The sequence below is a fragment of the Staurois parvus genome, unplaced genomic scaffold (assembly GCF_062004578.1).
Source record: "Staurois parvus isolate SC_StPar_1 unplaced genomic scaffold, SC_StPar_1.0 ptg000715l, whole genome shotgun sequence".
Lineage (NCBI taxonomy): Eukaryota > Metazoa > Chordata > Amphibia > Anura > Ranidae > Staurois > Staurois parvus.
The window spans coordinates 11,012,446-11,028,356 of record NW_028318511.1 but is presented as its reverse complement, the minus strand read 5'-3'; the positions used below and the strand labels follow the sequence as shown (position 1 = coordinate 11,028,356).

The window sequence follows — 15,911 nt, the reverse complement described above, 5'->3', positions numbered from 1 at the left end:
CTTTCAGGCAAATGTTTAGCTTTCAGCGCTGTCACACCTTGAATGACAATTGCACAGTCATGCAACATGGCATGCAAATTACATTTTTTAGAATTTTTTCACTCAAATAGAGCCTTCTTTTGGTGATCTTTGATCACGAAAGAAGACTTTATTTGTGTGAAAAAAATGATAAAAATGTAATCAATCAAATTTCCCTTTTCAAGCTAAAATCCCCCTATTTAGCACTAATCCTCTTCTCCTTCCCCCCTACTGTCAAACCCTCATCCCCAGCATTAATGTTGTATACTCTGCCCACCCCCCAAGGTCCCCAGTATAATCCTCTCCTCCCTTCAACATACAGACCTCACATTCAGTTCTGCCTCTGGCCTCCCCCTCATCTTGCAGGCTGCTCCTGAGCTCCACCTCCTCTTGCAGGTCACAGATGAGGCGGAGCCTAGGGGAAGCAGCATTGCAATATTTTTGACAGGCAAGGGATCACGAAACTGGGGACCCATGCTAGTGATGGCATTGGCTGTCAGATTGGGAATTTATAGGGTTTGGTTACCCGCCCCTATCCACATTCTTTGCTGGGAGGAGATGAGGGCAAGTAAACAAACCATGCACATTCCCAATCTGACAGTTCCATGAGTGCTGCAGTGGCATGAGTGTGGAGCTAGAGGGGAGAGAGAGCACAGCCGACTCCCAGACCTCTCGAAAGATTTAACCTGTCTCTTTCTGTGCTAAGCTGACAGGAGTAGTAATGTTGCTGTCACTACTTCTGTCAGCTTGTAACATCAGGAACTCCCTTTCAGCCCCCCACAGCACATAATATGCGCCCAGGGCAGCCGTCCTTCCTTGCCCCTCCTTGTCCCCCAGCCCTGGTCTGGTGCCATAACTGATTGCATTTGCAGCACCAAGGCAGTTGAAAATCAAACAGCCTAAGATGGCTGAAAAGGAAATGGGGGTTTAGTTTGGCTTAATTTTGTAGTATTTTTAAAGGGGTAGTAAACACTGCTGTCCTTATCAGCCAAGGAAGCTGCCATCTTAGCCTCTCTTTGTTCTGCAACTGTCAGGGTGCTGCACATGTGATCACTATGTCACCAGCCATTAGATGATTTGACAGCTTGGTTGAGAACACAAGCTAATGTGACAGTTAGCATTTCCAGAAATGCCTTAAATAAAAACTAATTTTGAAATTGTTAAATCGATGGGTATATTTCCACCTTTAGCCCAGGATCACACCAATGAGGTGCAGGAAATGCTGAGATTCCTGTGCGTTTCCTGCACCACATTGCAATCGCATTGCAATTTATCATTGATAAATTAATGACACCCCTTATTAGCACCTTATATATAGCACAGACATATTTTTTTTTTAAAGCAGAGACCCTGAAAAATAAAATGGTGGTTGTTGCACTTTTTTTATGTTGCATAATATTTGTGCAGCCATTTTAAAACTCATATTTTCAGGAACAATGAATACACTTGAATGAATTTTAGTGCACACACACACTATAATACCCATATTTCTGGTAAAAAATATCCCAGTGGGATGAGAGAGATGGGGGGACATTACTGCTCTGTGAAGACAAAAGCTAAGCACTGGTGATGGAGAGGATCTTATTTTAAGAGTTTTTAATGTTATAATATCAATACATATACTCATTGTATATACAATTTAGAGCATCCTTAAAGATGTAGATAAGAAGACGAGGTGGCCGAGTGGTTAAGGCGATGGACTGCTAATCCATTGTGCTCTGCACGCATGGGTTCAAATCCCATCCTTGTCGGGTAGTTTTTCACCTTTATGGCCACCAGAATGTGACCTCAATTCATTTAAATCTTCATGCAGTTCTACATCTAAATGTAACAGGATAGAAACGAAATAGACCATCAAAAGATGACATAACAAAACCAGCAACAGTTGCGTTAATCTGTGTCTTTTATATCTGCCTAGGTTTCAGATTTAGAAGACTTTACTGTAATTATTATTATTATTATTATTATTATTATTAATAATTAATTTTATTAATATTATTTTAATATTATTAATAATTCATATTCAGTATTAACATAATAGAAAACTTTACCTGAGAGTAACTTTTGAGATGGCTCTGATCATGCATATTTTTTTTTCTATTAGATTATTTCCGTACAATTACTGTTCACATTAAACAAAACAGACATTGTGTTCACAAAGGATACAAATTTTCTAGTTTGCATCATTGGTTTTTGTTGTCTGAAAAGTCAGAATTGGCTATATTAACAATCAGATCATTGGCCGATCTTTCCTCGTATAAAATTTTTTTATGATTTTCTTATCGTGTGTGCAGGCCATTAGGCCATGGAGGCAAAAATATGAGATTGAGGTGCATTTTTAACTCGGCCTTTGCCACCTGTCAAAACCAAACAACGGCTGTTGGGCACCCCCATACCAGGGGCGTATTTGCCGCGAGGCAAACAAGGCATTTACCTAGGGCAGCACTTTTTAGGGGTGTCGCCGCCGCCCCCCCTTCCAACTGAAGGGACATTTAGTACAGGGGCAGGCAGGGGGCTGCTGTGTCTTACCTGGTTCCGGTCCCAGTCCCACGACAATTCAGTCCAGGAAGCGCTGCTGGAGGAGGGGTAGAGAGGTCCACAGGTCCAGTGCCTAGACGCGATGTGTGGGCGTAGGATGACACCTTCTGCAAACTCCGCCTCCTCACCTGTGATTGGGTGCCAGAACTGTAGCTCAGGAAAGGCACACAGGCGGCCAATCACCTGCGAGGAGGCGGAGCCGAGCGGCAGTGTGAACATCGAGTGAGGGAGCGGCCAGAGTGAATGAAGGAGGACAGCTGACCGCTCTCTTTTCTGTCCTGTTTTATTAATATGTGGAAAATTATTTTTTTCTTGTTCTACGCTTTATGATTACAGCCATGCTGGCCCCTGCGTGGGCCACTATTGTCATTTACAAAATGTATGTGTCTGCCTCATTTGCTTATGTTACACTTTATGGTTTGTTTCTCTCTGCTATACTTGTACAATATTGCCTTCAATACAGCTCTTTTGGTACCAGAAAATGAAGTACCGTATTTTTCGCTCCATAAGACGCACCTGACCATAAGACGCACCTAGGTTTTAGAGGTGAAAAACAAGAAAAAAAAATATTCTGAACCAATGGACTGCAGACATAGTACAGGGGATGACCAGAGACTGCGGACACAGTACAGGAGATGACCAGAGACTGCAGACATAGTACAGGAGATGACCAGAGACTGCGGACAAAGTACAGGAGATGACCAGAGACTGCAGACATAGTACAGGAGATGACCAGAGACTGCAGAAACAGTACAGGAGAAGACCAGAGACTGCGGACACAGTACAGGAGATGACCAGAGACTGCGGACACAGTACAGGAGATGACCAGGGACTGCGGACACAGTGCAGGAGATGACCAGAGACTGCGGACACAGTGCAGGAGATGACCAGAGACTGCGGACACAGTGCAGGGAATGACCAGAGACTGCGGACAGTGCAGGGGATGACCAGAGACTGCGGACAGTGCAGGGAATGACCAGAGACTGCGGACAGTGCAGGGAATGACCAGAGACTGCGGACAGTACAGGGAATGACCAGAGACTGCAGACAGTACAGGGGATGACCAGAGACTGCGGACACAGTACAGGGAATGACCAGAGACTGCAGACAGTACAGGAGATGACCAGAGACTGCGGACAGTACAGGGGATGACCAGAGACTGCGGACAGTGCAGGGAATGACCAGAGACTGCAGACAGTGCAGGGAATGACCAGAGACTGCGGACAGTGCAGGGAATGACCAGAGACTGCAGACAGTGAAGGGGATGACCAGAGACTGCTGACCTTTGGGGAGGGAGGGGGAGCGGGTACCTGAATTTGACAGGTACCCGCTCCCACTTCCGCGGAGTTGCCTTCCCTCTTCTTCCCGGGCCGGCTTCTGTGACAGCCGGGTGCCCACTGCGCAGGTGCAAGAAACGCTTCGCTTTGTGAATGGCCCGGCGCCTTCTGTGACCTTTCATGTGTCCCAGAAGACACCGGATCATTCACAAAGCGCAGCACATGCGCAGTGGGCACCCGGCTGTCACAGAAGCCAGCGCGGGAAGACTGTGCAGCGCTGGAGCGAGGAACAGGTAAGGCCCTGCAGGAGAGAACAGCTGAGCGGCCGGCCCGGTATTCTGACATGGTGGCGGCAGAAATACCGGACCGGCCGCTTTACATTCGCTCCATAAGACGCACTGACATTTTCCCCCCTTTTTGGGGGGGAAAAAAGTGCGTCTTATGGTGCGAAAAATACGGTAGCTACTAAAGTTACGAAAATTCTCATACAATAGAATACAACTTTGGAAGTGATGTAATGTACTGTATTGTAATGTATTCTTTTGATTCTGAACATGCGTGGTCTTGGTGTTCCAGTTTTTTTTTGGACGAATACTGTACTGATTAAACCAAAAAATGTTTGTTCTGGTATCGTACAAGAAAAATTTTGTCCCTTTGGATAATTTCACATGAACTGTCAACTCTCAAAAGCTGTGCAGTAACGATCAGATTATTGTACAATCACTTTGAAAGCAGTATTCTTCGTCAAATTTTCTCATCATGTGTACGAGGTTTAGGTGGGCTGAATGAGAGAAATCTAATAGATTCCCCCAACCACACTATTTAGGAATGTCTCTGATGGCTATTGTAGTCATACAGCCCGCACCTGTGTCTGTCTGAATACCTGGACAGTGATTGGATTTGACTGCGTGCAGCCACTGTTTGGCTGACAATTTTCCACCTGGCTCCTTTGTTTTTTTTAATCGAAGTTTGTCAAACCCGGTAATGCCAACAGGTGAACTGGTCAAAATACAAGTAATATAATGCAGAAGATAAGGTAGCCTTCATGTTGGGGTATGACTACAAATACATATATGTATTTCAGCTTCAATGGCATTGTTCACACAGTGTAGAAGCTGAAGCACTCCATGCTACCTAACATGGAAGTGGCTGATAGGTATTAGTGATTTCAATGCAGGAACAAAGAACTGCAGGTAAGAGCACTCTTCAACTCTTTTCATTCTTGGCTCATACTGAAAACCACATTTAAAACAGTTCTGGCACAATTGTCTCCTAATCTTTAATGTGTTTCATTTTTCAGGATATTAACTGCTTGCAGACTGCCCCAGGCAGATATACTGCTGCAGGGCGGCTGGATCATGTATCTGATATGTGATTCGGCTCTTCTCGGTAGGAGGTGCGCACCCGCCACCCCACCTGTGCTGTGATTCATTACATCACAAGCCAATCAGTGGGTTCCAGTCAATGATTTATGATGGTTGTAAACAACTCAGAGCTCTGTCCTGACAGCAGTGATGTGCTGGTTTTTGTTTTCCTGCAAAGCAGGGAATAAAAACCGGCACATCCCTTAGTAAAATCAGCACACAGTAAACACTTAACACATTGTTAGCCACACAGTTATCCCTTTGATTGCCCATAGATGTTAACCCCTTCCCAGCCAGTGTCATTAGTAGAGTGTCAGTATGCTGTATATTATTAGCACTGATCACTGTATTAGTGTCACTAGACGTCAGTGGCAGTCAGTACCCACAAATTGTCATTTAGTGTCAGATTGCCCACCATATTATCACAGTCCTGCTATAAGCTTCTAATCACTGCCAAAATAAATAAATAAATAAATAAAAATTCCAGTAGACGCTATACTATATACTTTTATTATACTTATATTATATATTTATACTATATAATTTTCACACAAACCAATCAATATACACTTGTTGGGAATTTTTTTTATTTACCAAAAACATGTAGCAGATTGCATTTTGGCCAAAATTTATGAAGAAATTAGATTTTTCAAATTTTTTATTGGATGTCTTATAGCAGAAAGTAGAAAATATTTTTCATTTATATTGTAAAAAATAAAAAAACCCAGTGGTGATCAAAACCACCAAAATAAAGCTCTATTCGTGTGAAAAAATGATATAAAATTTGTTTATGTAGAGCATTGCATGACCGTGCAATCGCCAGCTAAAATAGCGCAGTGCCAAATTGCAAAAAATGGCCTGGTCATGAAGGGGTAAAATCTTCCAGAGCTCAAATGATTACTGACCAGGTTACAGCCATCAATTGCATAACAATTCCAGGAAGTCCATGTAGCGCCCTCCTCTAGTTAGGTTGCTAGGTTAAATTTAGTTTTTGGCTTCAATGTAGTGAACGGAGCAGTGATTGATTGTTTTTGTCTGTTTAGGGTTTCCTGAGCTAAGAATTTGATTTCTCCCACCAGCCTCTAAAAACGTTTCCAGAGTATATGGGAGAGAGTCAAATGACCAGTGCAAATATTTATCATGCCGCGGCCAATCCCAGGAAGGAGGTGTCCAGAAGGTGGCTGGGGAAGTGATAAATGTTTGGAAAGATTTACCAGAGTGTTCTTTTATCCCCAGGGAGGCTTCCAGTTTTTGTGGGACTGATGACCATATGACCATGGAGGCAGCTTTACTGAGGCATTGCTGTCATACCTTAGCTGCTGCTGGCCTGAGGACCTGGAGAAGACTGCCAATAGAATTTTGTTGGAGGGCACTGTACTGAAGTCCTGGGTCTGCAAAAGGATCTTGTTATCACCCTCACTGTGGATTTACCTGTGGATGCTGGGAGCAAAGGCGTTGCCGGGGACTGTTAGTTGTGCAAGTGTCTAAAAGGAACTAAGTCCCTGAAGTGGTTATATGGACTGCTGGTCTAGTGTCCTAGATATACTGGCCATTCCCTGTTATCTCCAGGTAGAGCTGCTATTAGAAGATTAGTGAGAAATTTTTCCTGCTATTATTGCTATTGAATGGTTTGGAGTATCCTGTGACCCTAAACCCCTCTCCTGTTAAAGTTCTTCAGCTATAAATACTAAAAAGACATCCCCAAGGCTGAGCCTGAATTGTCAGTGTGCATGGGACTGTGTATATGTGACTGACATCCTCTATACTACTGTGGGAGACCTGGGCATGTCCTCAGAGGAGGTGGGTAGGCGGTACAGTCAGATAGATGACTCTCTCACCTGTGGGACGAGAGCAAGTAATTCTTCAGTTGGCCAGCATTTCTCACATAGATTAAAGTGCAGAAAAGTTAACGCCTGCCTTATAATACTAACAGAACTCTGTGAATGAAAGGCACGGCTGTGTGGGCAGAGCCCCGCATGGCTGCGCTGTTTTCAAATTGTGGCAGCGGGTGTGGAGAAAGGACCCCTTGCCTGCTGTTACAAAGAAGGGGAGGCTTGGTGGTATAGGAGAAAGTGAAAGTTGGCATTATGGCAGCCTCTGACTTTAGACTAGGCTGTATATTTAGATCAGTTCATTGTCTTGCAAATTAAAGTGTCAATATATCAAGGATTTAGGTGTATAGTTATTTCATAAAGAAAAAAAGGATCTAAAAACAACATCAAAGTAGGACCTCGTGGCGCAACGGTAGCGCGTCTGACTCCAGATCAGAAGGTTGCGTGTTCAAATCACGTCGGGGTCAGCACCAAGTTTTTGTTAAGTGCCTTACACTAAACCGGTACTATTTGTACGTATAACAAAAAATTACTTTTGGATTACATCTGAAATCTTGGCTATATACTTAATAAATTTTTTGTTTAGTTCACTACTATGATATTTAGCCATTAAGTGACACCAGTGAATTGTAACCCAGCACATTCCATATTTAGATGTAAATTTACTGACAGCTGTATGAGATTCATCATAGACGATACACATAACTAACTGTGACAATTGTCTGCCGATTCTATTGCAGATAGTAGAGCAACACTTTTGTTAATAAGTATCCTTACAGTCTTGGTTCACACGAACTGCATGTCAATAGCACAGGAACTGCACCACATTTAACATTTTTTTAAAAATTATTATCAGTGTCAGTAAGTGACAATTTCAGTGTATTTTAGGTAGGATAAAAATAAGGCAAAATGCACAGTATTGTTTCTTGGCCTTACTACAGGTACAAACATACACATATGTGGTATCACTGCGATTGTCAGGAGCAGGAGAATTTATTTTGAGTTGTTCTTTGGTAGTATGTTTTGGTAGTAACAAGAAATATATGGCTAAATTTAAAAAATATACATTTATTTTACTATTTTGGGCCAGTTTTCCTTATAATAAAAAAAAACAGGAGATATCCATTACCATTTATCACTAGATGAAAGCCCAATGTGCCCTGAAAAAAAACAAGGAATAATCCACCTGGATGCACGAAGTAGTTGTGATGATTTGTATGGTTTTACTAACACAGGTCAAAGTGGCAAAACTGTGCTGAGGTATTAACATTTGTTTTACCCTTAGACGTAATGGGATTAAAGGATCTTTTTTTTCTCTGTGCAGGAAAGTGCTGTGTCTCAGCCAATGAGGAGTGAGAGACCCAGGAGAGCTGAGGCTCCTGTGCACAGCGCTGGATCGAGATTGAGCTCAGATAAGTATTAGGAGGGGCCGTGGGGGGAGCAGCACACAGAAGGTTAAAAAACCTTCAGCCTTACAACCACGTTAATGACTGAGTAACACACGGAATTCAGAGGTCAAGATTAAGTAACACACAGAAGTCAGGGGTCAGAAATAAGTAACTCACAGAGTACAAGGGTCAGGATTACTGTAAATCTTAATCCAGACTCCTGAACTCTGTGCGTTACTTAAAGCAGTATTAGACCCAAAAGCAAACATGTATTCTATTGCAGCTTATCAACTCTTAGATGTGATGGCTGCATTTGTTTTTTTTTTAGGCTTTCTTTACCTTATTTTCATGTGGTGATCTAGCCACTAGGTCTGATATTTGTCAACAGAACAAGCTCCCCAGCAAATGTATCAGTTACAGAGATGAGACAAACCATTGATCACTGGCAAGGGTGCTTACAATAATCAGCTTTTATTTATTTATTTAAACCTTTATCCCAAAAGGAAAAAAATGGTACTGTATAAAGCTTAAGCTGGAGTTTGGTTTCAATTTGTTAGTGTATATAAATCTGTTAGTACATATGCTCATTTATGGTTCCATGGTGTAATGGTTAGCACTCTGGACTTTGAATCCAGCAATCTGAGTTCAAATCTCGGTGGAACCTGATTTTGTTGGTTTATTTCATACTGGATGTATCATATAGTTATTTTTTGTTTGGGCAAAATACATGGACAAGAAAAAAACATTATTAGATAGAACTTATGTGCTCCAATACAAAAGTCCTGTATGGTGCAGTTTGTGTGTGTTAACCTTCATTTTGTCATTCAAGTCGATACACCTTTAAAGTGATATTAAACCTTCATTTTCTTTCATTAAGATAACAAACATGTCTATACTTACAGGACCTGCTCTGTGCAATGTTTTTGAACAGAGTAGCCCTGATCCTCCTCATCTGGGGTCCCCTGCGCTCTCGGCCCCTCCTCTTCAGCTCATGCCCCATGGGGGCACCCGTTAAAGCTCACTCTTAAGTCACTTTGTCTGTGTTCAATGACACAGAGCAGGTGGCTCAGCCCTTAAAAACCTTAAGGCTTTAGCAGCACTTTAAAAATAGATTACAGGGAATCATCATATATACATATATGAGTGCAAATACATTTAAATTTGGTTACATTAAAATACAGAGATAGTCTTACACTTAGATAGTCAGATTATGATGAGGTGGGTCAATTAGAGCTACTATACACTACAGCATTTTAACACACAGTATTGTATAGTATTATTCCAATAGTTTACCCTACAAACACTTTAAAACCCAACTCCATCTGTGTTAAAAAAAAAAAAAGTTAAAAAAGAGAAAAAGGGAGAGCTGAGAAGAGAGGGAATAGGGGTGGGGGGGAAGGTAGGGGCATGAATAAATTAACACTATTCATAAGCAGATTTCTTTTGTTCAGTGTGTGGGCTGAATGAGGGAAATCTAACCAGTTTACTCCATCCAGGCTAAACAGTACTAATCAATGAATCCTTCCTGCTGGGCTATTGTATTCTGACAGACATTGCTGCTTGCATTTGATTGAAGGAAGCTGCTGTTTGATTCAACATTTTCCAGCAGGCTCCTTTGACAAAAGCCATTTGGGCAGTTGAAAAAATGGGGAGAAGCCAACAGAGCCATCCACTAAGCACATTTCATCAGGAGCTGGACAAAATTCATTCATTGTATGGCACTGTATAGCCAGCTTAAAGCAGAACTCTAGGCAAAAAACCCTTCACATGTCTTTGTTACATTTCCTACATTCACTGAATATGTCATCCATCTTCAGGTTCACTCAGTAGTTGCTCTAAAACAGCCTAGTCATCTTCAAATCAAACTGTTAATTCTCTTTGGTTTCCTGTTAGTAAGACCAATGGCTGCTATGCCTCCTATTCCCCTGGCCACTGGTCTTGGCACATCATTTCTGTAGTTCTTTCTCCAGGAAGCAGTGATGTAATTCAGCCCTACTTGTAGTGGTGGGTGGACCAGGACTCTCAGACACATTCAACATGTACAGGTCTAGTGTACCCACCCACATTCACTACAATTCCCTGTGATTGATGGAAACTGCAGTTTCCTTTTACTGCAGAGAGAGAGGAGAGGATATAATTAAATCCCTGCTGTTACAACACCTCCTCCTTAGCAGAACAGATGATGTTATCTTTTGAATTACAGAGCTGAGGTCATGAAAATTCGGTTGGACTTTTCTCTTAAATTTTAAGGATTTTCAAAATTTTATTAACTGCTCAGTGTTTTGTGTAGGGTGATATACTAATGGGTGATTGTTTTGCCTATCCTGGTGCTCTTCTTTAAGGAAGAATAGGCACGGTAGTAACTTTGGCCCCTGCATCACTACAAATAAGGTTGATAAGGATAAGGAGGGAATAGGCACAGAATTGCCCCAGCTGCATTGTCTATACTGGAATGGCCCACCCCATACGACAGCAAATGTGACAGGTAGGGGCACATATTTGACCAACTTTGCTATCTCCCTGGTTTACCATAAGAGAAAGAAGGTTGTAGTTGGGCCAGCAATCTACTAGGCTCTAGGCTTCCGCCAGATTGCCTTGTAGATGATCCTGTTTTGGGGGGGAATAAGGAAGGGATAGGGGAAGACAGTTCATTACATTCAGGCGGCAAGCAGAGGCATCATCAATAAACAGACCAGGGCCAGTTCCAGAGCAGGCAGAGGTGTGGTCAGTTTAGGAGGCAGGTAGAGTTGTGGTCATGGTGGCATGATGGGTGTGAAGGCAAATTGTCAAATGGGAAAAGGCAAGAATTCTCTAATATGGCAGACAAGTATGGTAGAGGCGAAAACATTCCCCTATGCAGAGGCCTGGTTGGAAAAGACACTGGGGACAATAATAAATGGTGTCCTGTCTAACGCCCCCTTTGGAGCACACCCAGCATTTTTCTCTGGGAGGGACTTTATCTGGAAAATGGCATTCAGGGAGTCTGCTCACTGCATCTGAGTGAATGCTTTATGATGGGCCTTCTGGTATTTCAGAAAGTTTTCAGCTCTTTCAGTGGATTTATGGTAAACCACATAAGAATTATAAACAGCAAAATTGAAAAGATAAATTGAGACTTTTTTGAACCAATTGTGGGTTCTTCTTGTTGCAAGGTAGGGCTGGTTCATCTGGTTGTTAAGATCAACTCCCCCATGAACATATTGTATTCATGTATGCATTCGGGCTTCTGGCCTGGCCATTCCTTCTGTCGATTAGCACAAAGGTATCATTGTGAATTGAAGAAAGAACATATACATCACGTTTCTTCTTCCTCTTCATAGCCAATACTTCCTCATTCTGCAAACTCACCGGCTCCCCTCTTTGTAGTCTTGTATTTACCAGCCTTTGCGGGTAGCCCTTCCCACTAGCTCTCATGGTGCCACAAGCTAGTGTTTGATTCCAGTAGAGATTGTGCAAAAGGGGCAAGCTGGTATAATACACTGCTTAAAAAATTAAAGGAACACTTTTTAATCAGAGTATATCATCAAGTCAAGTAAACTCCTGGGGTATTGATCTGGTCAGTTAAGTAGCAGAGGGAATTGTTAATCAGTTTCAGCTGCTTTGGATTTAATGAAATTAATAACAGGTGCACTAGATGGGCAACAATCAGATGGCCCCCAACACAGGAATGGTTTTATAGGTGGAGGCCACTGACATTTTTTTCCCTACTCATCTTTTCTGACTGTTTTTCACTAGTTTTGCATTTGACTAGGGTCAGTGTCACTACTGGTAGCATGAGGCGATACCTGGACCCTACAGAGGTTGCACAGGCAGTCCAACTGCTCCAGGATGGCACATCAATATATGCCATTGCCAGGTTTGTTGTGTCTCCCAGTACAGTCTCAAGAGCATGGCTATCCCCACTTCAGCCGATCCTGAATATGGCTGCCAGACTCATTCACCTTTCCAACCGCTCCGTTTCCGCCACCCCCCTCTGCCAATCCCTCCACTGGCTTCCGACTGCGCAATGGATCAAATTCAAAATCCTAACACTGATGTACAAAGCTGTCCACCATACTGCCCCGAACTACATCACTGACCTAATATCCAGGTTCCGCCCAACACGCACACTCTGCTCCTCACAAGACCTCCTTCTTTCTAGTTCCCTGGTCTCCTCCTCCCATGCCCGCCTCCAGGACTTCTCCAGGGTGTCACCCATCCTCTGGAACTCCCTGCCCCAACCCATCAGATTATCACCTACTCTCCTCTCCTTTAGGCGCACCCTGAAAACCCATCTCTTCAGGGAAGCCTACCACACCCCCTGCTAACTTGCCGACCTCCTCCACTCTTCCTACCACTCCATCCCCCACAGCTATCTCCTCCTGTACCACCATCCCCTCCCTCCTAGATTGTAAGCTCGAAAGAGCAGGGCCCTCAATCTCCTCTTGTTTTGCATTGTATTGGTATTGTTCTGTCACATGTTCTGTCCCCCTTTGTAATGTACAGCGCTGAGCGAACTATTGGCGCTGTATAAATACTGTATAATAACAATAATAATACACATACCCCGTGGCTCTGCCGCACACTTTGTATAGTTTCATCCCATATCGGGCCCTTTTACTGGGGATGAACTGCTTGAAGCTCAGCCTGTCAGTAAAGTGGACAAGTGATTCTTCCACACGTTTTTGCTGAGGATATAGAATTGGGCAAATTTTTCTGAAAAAAATTTAAGAAGGGGCCAAATTTTATACAGCTGATCATATGCGGGGTCATGGGGGCACTGGGTGTTATCACTAAAAGGAATCACATGATCATTAGATATGTTCTTCGCATAACTGATGAGTAAATGAGCATGTGGTGGATGGGGTGGGTTGACCAAAAAGAGTGGACTTCATTTTTTTTGCCAGTCCCATATTAAATGTGAGGCCCAAAAGGATCTTGAACTCCTCCATTGTTACCAGTTACCATTCATAGAGATGGGCATAACTGGAAGTTGGGTTGTTGGCTAGAAAAATTGTTGGGCACATAGGTTACACTGGTCCACAATTTAACGTAATAGGTACACTAAATTAAAAAAATCAATGGGTGCACAATTTTCCCTGTGTGTCTGGACACCTGGCTGGGCAGTAAAAGGCGGAGTATTAGCTGCTCCTGATTCAAGGGGAAGCCATAGAGGGTTTGCAAGGGCATCTGGTAGACTGGCATGGGCCCGAACCCTTTGGGGCTGACATGACAACCCAATAGTACCTAGCCTTTCTTGCAGAGGTATTCCGTTCCTGGTGAATGCCACTGCAATACTTGTGGATGCCACTGCACTACTGGTGGTAGCCTGCTCCTAGCCAGAACACCGTCGTTTGGTCACACTTTCCTCCTCCTTTGATGCTGTAACAGTCCCACTACTTACAGCACTGGCTTGTAATCAGAATCCTACACAGAGAGCTCCCCGCTGCTCTCGTCGGTTAGACTTAGAATTTGGTATGCCTCCTCACAGGTAAATATTTTTTAGCCATGCTGGTGACTGTGGGCTGTGGTGACACACTGCTGTGATAGGGACACTGGGACAGATGTGGCTGCACTGATGGGTGCTTATGAGGCTGCACTGATGGGTGCTGATGCAACTGCACTGCTGGATGCTGATGCGGCTGCACTAATGGGTGCTGATGCGGCTGCTCTTATGGGCACTGATATGCACTGATGAGGTTGCACTGCTGTGCACTGATGAGGAGGCACAGATTAGGCTGCACAGATGGGGCAGCACTGATGGGTGCTGATGAGGCTGCACAAATGGTTCCTGATGAGGCTGCACAGATGGGTGCTGATCAGGCTGTACTAATGGGCACTGATATGCACTGATGAGTTTGCACTGATGGGGGTTGATGAGGCTGAACTGATGTGCACTAATGCACTGCACTGATGAGGCTGAACAGATAAGGCTGCACAGATGGGACTGAACAGGTCAGCTACACTGATGTGCACTGATGGGGCTTCACTGAAGAGGCAGCACTGATAAGAGGCACTGATGGGCACAACTGATCAGCTGCACTAATGTGCACTGATGGGTACTGATGAGGCTCCACTGAAGAGGCAGCACCGATAAGAGGGATGATGGGCACTGATGGAAGTGGCATTGCTATGGGTGTGCGGGTAGGGTTGCCAACTCATCCCTTTAAAACCAAACACATATTGATTACACAGGTTCTGTGGCTGATTAAGGTGGTAATTAAACTCACTTGGTGCCTTATCTGCAATAAATTTTCCTCAGGAGCTGTGTAATTAATATGTGTTCGGTTTTAAAGGCATGAGGTGGCAACCGTAGGTGCAGACCGCATCCGGGTGACACTGGGGCTGGCACTGCACACTGTATTAATGCTAGCAGAGCTGCAGTGGTGCCCAGCCCGGTCCTGTCAGGCGGACAGCCCTAGTCCCGGATGGCATGATGTCATGATTCAGAGGCCGGGAGACGGGACTGAACAGAAGGAGAGTACTGCAACCTGCGAGTTGCCAGAACCCATGTGCACAGCAAGTGAGTGAACAGGGTGGCTAACCTTACCTAAGGTACTGTTGTGTCAGTGTCTTAGCTGTGAGAACTGGCTGAAGCGGTTAACACTTTGGAGGCGGGGGGGGGGGGGGGTTTATTTACAGTGCTATTTGTAATATGCAGCATGGAGAGGGTTAAAGTACTCAATGACTCAGTGACCAATGGCAATTAATTGACCCCTTTGTGCTGCATTAGTGGCAGTGGCACCACCAGTGTCAGTGCTAATTAACCCCTTTATGCTGCAGCAGGAAGGGGTTTATAAACACTGACACTAATGCCACTAATGCAGCAAAAAGGGGTAAATAATTGCCATTGGTCACTGAGTCATTGAGTACATTAACCCTCTCCATGCTGCATATTACAAATAGCACTGTAAATAAATTAACCTCTCTTCTCCCCTCACCCCAAAAGAGTTAACGTGATTATAAAGTTTGAACTTTTTTTTACCTTTGTGCATTCTATGTATGAAGGTAAAAAACTTTCTATGTAATCCTCCGCCAAGCCCCCCTAAATTTTACCTGAGCCCAATCTTTATCCAGCGATGTGCAAGGGAGCAGTAGCTCTCCCGGGTCTCTCCTCATTGGCTGAGCAGCAGGAGCTATTGGCTCCTACTGTCTTCAATCACTGTCAGTGAAGAGGGAGTAGGGGGCAGGGCCAAGCCATGGCTCTGTGTGTCTTACTGACACATAGATTGCGGCTCAGGAGCAAGCAGACTCATGTGCCCCCATAGAAAATGGCTTGCTTTTGGGAGCACTGGTCAGGGGGAGAAGCCAGAGAAAAGGAGGATCCAGGCTTCTCTGTGCAAAACCATTACAGAGCAGGTAAGTATTACATGAAACTGGTAGTTGCCAATACTTGTAATTTGGTTTAAAAGAAAAAAAAATGGGCCTGGGTGACACCATCAAGTAGAAAGTGATATCCAATCACAATAGTGTGACCCGCATCCGTGAGAGCGCACTGATCAGAACACCGACACC

The 15,911-nt window shown here is 43.8% G+C and overlaps 3 non-coding genes across 3 annotated transcripts; all 3 read left to right on the top strand.

The window, feature by feature from the left end:
* The first annotated feature begins 1,687 nt into the window (after positions 1 to 1,687).
* Positions 1,688 to 1,769, top strand: TRNAS-GCU (transfer RNA serine (anticodon GCU)). Its single transcript has one exon. It is a non-coding gene; the product is annotated as a tRNA-Ser (tRNA).
* Positions 1,770 to 7,424: 5,655 nt separating this feature from the next.
* On the top strand, positions 7,425 to 7,496 carry TRNAW-CCA (transfer RNA tryptophan (anticodon CCA)). The gene has a single exon. It is a non-coding gene; the product is annotated as a tRNA-Trp (tRNA).
* A 1,513-nt stretch (positions 7,497 to 9,009) lies between these two features.
* On the top strand, positions 9,010 to 9,081 carry TRNAQ-UUG (transfer RNA glutamine (anticodon UUG)). The gene has a single exon. It is a non-coding gene; the product is annotated as a tRNA-Gln (tRNA).
* The last annotated feature ends 6,830 nt before the right edge of the window (positions 9,082 to 15,911 follow it).